This window comes from Chenopodium album, chromosome 8 (assembly GCF_948465745.1).
Source record: "Chenopodium album chromosome 8, dcCheAlbu1.1, whole genome shotgun sequence".
Taxonomy (NCBI): domain Eukaryota; kingdom Viridiplantae; phylum Streptophyta; class Magnoliopsida; order Caryophyllales; family Amaranthaceae; genus Chenopodium; species Chenopodium album.
In genome coordinates this window covers 47,948,200-47,953,008 of record NC_137841.1, presented here as the reverse complement: position 1 = coordinate 47,953,008, position 4,809 = coordinate 47,948,200, and positions in this window count along the sequence as shown.

Sequence of the window (4,809 nt, the reverse complement as noted above, 5' to 3'; positions counted from 1 at the left end):
AAAGTTGATGTCTACAGTTAACCTGAGGCTCAATGTTTCTTGACTCATTGCATAATACTTAATGTGTTTTTAACACATATGACTTGTCATGACTCGACTCAATGTGTTTTGACACACATGTCTTGACATGACTCAAGGTGTAAACTTGACTTAATACGATTGACCGACTCAAGGTCGACTCAACTAGATTGTGACTTATGTGTGCAAAGTATTGACTCATGAGACTCGATATGTACATGACTTATGTGTGCATTTGACTCGAAAACGTAGAAAAACAAAAAATTTCCGTCATTTTTGTGGAGGGTACCGACTTTCTCCCGAAAAAGAAAGACGCAAAAAGACAAGAGTAAAGTTTTTGAAGGTGCATGGTGAATGAGCTTTAACAAATGTATGGATCAACGTTGTATCTTAGGGCGCGAAGATTGTAACATCCTAGGATATCTCCATTGTTAATTTTGGATGAAAGTATTTAGGTAACTTAGGCATGGAGGCTAAGCACTTTATACTTTGTGATGCAATGATGACAAGGTATGCTTCCACGTTATGCCAAGATTTTGTGACAAAAGGTTCCTAAGGGAAGTATCATTTGGGCATGTATTTGTGACGTGTGTGAAAGTGACACTAAAGTTAGGCTGCAAAGGCCAAGTCTATGGGGAATTATTATGAGAAGAGCAAAATAATGGTGACTCTTTAGGCTAGGTAAGCTAATGATGTATGGATCAAGCCCCCAAGTCAAGCTCTACATGGAAAAGGATGAGCATTAGAGATCCCCTTGATATGATTAATTATGAACGTAAATATGAATGCATTTTTATTACGGTCGCACCTCAATGTGAGGTTGCCTACGTATCCGTTAGGAATCAGACCGAACGTAGCTCTAGTCGAACCTCGCACAAGTATGTGTATACCTCAAAGAGGTCTTTTGAGGATTGTAACGTGGTTAGGCTAAAGGTCGAAGAAACAAGGGGATAAAGGCTCAAGACCTTAGATTAGCCCCCAAGGTGTGCAACCTTGCTTTTGAATCTTTGTATTTGTGTGCTTGAGGTTTCTCACTTTTGAGCTCTTTCCTTTTTTTTATTTATTCTCTCTTTTTTGCTTTTGCATTTTTTTTTTTTTGAACCTTTTTTTATAAGTGTGGGCAATCCCGATCATGCGGTCTATCACTCACTTGGCATTCATGTTTCTCAGGCACGGTACCGAGCACTCGATAAGAGACGCAATCTGAGACATGTTCATATTAAAGACATATTCATATCAATGACATTGGAACACTGGCCTTTTTGCACACTTTTATTGTTATTTTATTCTTTTGAATTTTTTATAAAATCCCTCAAGCTTTTGTGAAATTGGAACTTGCATAAGTTGCACACCATCCCATCCCAAGGTTAGGTAGATGTGGTTTGAAAAAATGAAGGTTTATCGTTAGATGAGACTCAAAGCGGTTTATCAAGAGAAGGATTATATATTTTAAGGGCGAGAAGAATGATATGGCTACAAGAGGTGCCTCAAATCATAAATATACCTTGTGCTTAGTTCGACATGGATTTTTTTTTTTTTTTTTTGGTGCAATGCAATGATCATATGCAAGGAAATAAATTCTCATTTTATTAAAAGCGAAAAAGAAAAAAAAACCTACAAAGTAATATCTAAGGAAAATAAAAGGTGTCTATGCTAGACTTATTGGGGAAAGGCTGAATAAAAGAAATAGAAAAAAAAAAAAAAAAAAAGGTCACGAAATCTTGAAGCTCGCCTCGGTCTTTATTTTATCATCACCCAGTCTTCTTGCCATTTAGAGGTGTGGGAAGCTTGTTATTATCAATTAGATATTGGATGACCTCTTTTAGCTTCCAACAGTTCTTAGTAGTATGACCCCTACCTTGATGGTACTTGCAGTGTACGTTTGGGTCCTAACTAGGTAGTCTATTCTCAGGTGGAGGATCTTGAATAGGTCCAATGGGAGTGATGAGTCCCTTGGCATGGATTCGATTGAAGGCAGTATCATAGCTAATCCCAATAGGAGCAAAATTCATTTTTAGCTGCCTTCTAAGTCCTTGGTTATCCATGGCTAACACTTCATTAAGGTCAAAGGTATCATCATTGTTACTAGAGTAGGTGTTTTCGGAAGAAGAAGGATGGTCGTTCCTCTTTCCTTTCTAGCCACTGTTGTTATTGCTACTAATCTTGGCCTTCTTGTTGCTCAGAAGAACATGAAGGAGATTTAAATTAATGAGGTTTTGAACGCGATCCTTGAGGGAGAAACATTCTTCGATGGTGTGACCATGTGTAGACACCTAAAAATGTCTCCCCAAAACCAAACTCGATGATGAAAAACCTTTCAGTGCCATTATTGGTCGGGTTTAGTATTTAATCTTTAGAGTGCTTAAATCCATATTCAAATCCATATTTTCATTTCATAAACCAACCCAATTCCTAGCCCATTTCCCCAAACCTTCACTTATTTTCCTCTTTTCGTGCCTTTAAACCTAAAATAATTCATTTTGTATCCTTTAAAATCATTCATTTCGTGTCCTTTTTATAAAACGTTTAATCCATTTTATTTTGATCCATAATCTGGGTCCAATGATTTAATATTTGGATGGGGCTTTAAAAGAGATTTCCACCGATATAGTATAAGCCCAAATCCGAGTTATAACGAATAAGTTATGGCCAAAATATTAAACTGAGCCCAAACCGAACCTAAGCCCACCTTACCTACGACCCAATGATCATCTGGAGGGTCCAAATTATTTAATCCCATTCCTAAACCAATTAGAATTAATTGGAAGCTTCTATAAGTTTCTAAAAGATCTTAATTATCCGTGTTGAAAAGATAAGATTAAAGAGTTTGAAATTGAATAAAACTTTTCTTTTTGAAAATCCTATTTCTATCCGAATTGAAAAACGTTCAAAGATAGACAGATATTATTTTCGTTCCTCATATTTTTTATCCAAATTTTATATGGTTGAATAGCCCTTAAAATTATCTTTCCAATGATATATTATAATATCAATTCCGAGCTATAACGGAAAAGATATGAATAAAATGTCAAACTCTATCCAAAACTGATACCGTCTCACTATTTCGGACATATCTTTTATTCTATAAAATATTTTAATCTGATTCTAATTGGGTTAGAAATTATACTTCAAGATATTTTCAACGATAACTTATTTATCTTATTCCGATTTCTGGATCAAAAGATATGATAAAAACAAAAACCGCTGTCTATCGCAAGAGTTTTATCCGATTCGAATTCTTATCTTTTCTTGATTCTTCGACCTTCTTTTTTCTCTATAAATAGAGGTCATATCTCCCTTTTCCAATCATCAACAACCTTGATCACAAAATAATTCTCTTCTCCCTCTTTAGCCTAAACACTAGCCTCCCTATTCTTTCATTCCTTCCCCTAAGCATTCCAAGGAGTCCATACAATACCCGAAGTTATATACTTAAACCAAGGCGTGAAAGTTATAACTAACTGAGGGTTTGGACCAAGTAAACTCTAAATTTATTTAATTTAATTATTTCAATTCGATTTATATTTTTATTGAAGTTACTAACAATTTATTCATTATGTAGCAATTTAAAGGAACGCGCGGAATGTGAGTAATTAATTAATTTAATTACTCTTATTTTATTTTATATTTCTAGTATCATGATTAGGTTATTTTATATTTGATTTGACTAAAAAATTATTGTTGAATTGCTTCCAATATCAATGTTTATTCTATTATTATTTATTGATCACCATATTGCATGTTAAAGGGAATATGTAATTGAAAATCACGGCTAATAAGATAATTTGGACAACCGGCTTAGGTTCCTTATTAATCTTGTTATTAAATCAAGTGATCACGATATTTTAGAATTATATGTTGCATTAATATTCAACCAATTTAGCTTAATAATAGTTTAGAGAAAATTGAATATTTTGTTTGTATGCGTTTGAGATCGCATGAATCACTTTTCATAATAAGAATCGAGTAGAGGCCAATACGGGCGAATGTGCCTCCATGACTCACTACGTACCATCATCCCCGATCCTCCTTTCGTGGTTCCAAACCATATGGTGTTAGTAATCTTATGGATTATGAATGGGGTGTAACCTTCACGGGTCAATCGTTGTTGCCTATCGTTGTCCCTTATCGTGGTTTCCTTTTTATGATCCGTGAACGGTTTACAAGTTCCTTAAAAACTTGTTGGTGGCTCCCTACTTTGCTTTGTCCCTAATCATTGTCCCTAATCGTAATGTCAATTCCCACTTCCTATGAGTGCCAAACATATTCACCACAGGCTTTAACGTAGGCGCACTTCGAACGACGCCTACACCATGCCTCTATGATATTGGCAATAGGATTTTGGGTCCCAATTGGAAGAGCATCTCTCAGGTACTGGATCTGGAATTGGACCAATAGGGTGAATGAAACCTTAGCCTTGGAGGTAGTTGAAAGCATCACCATAAGTCATTCCTATTGGTGTATACTCATCAATGGTTCGTTTTGCCCGCGGCTTAGGAGCCTTGAGTTTTTCATTAAATTTTTGACGTGAGAAAGAGGAAAAATAGTGATTCTCCTTTTTGTCCTTTTGGTATTGACAATGAGAACCTTGTTGGATAACCATTATCTGGTTTTCTAGTCCCTCTACTGCACCCATAAGCATGTATTACGTAGTTCATGAACTTCCTCTCCCAAACTTGACGAGTTTTCCTCGGTATTACTTAAGAAAATTTCTTCTTCACGTACTAGCCATTATTACAATCCTTTTCCTTCTATCAAAGAGTGATATATAAAAATATGTTGTCTTGGTTA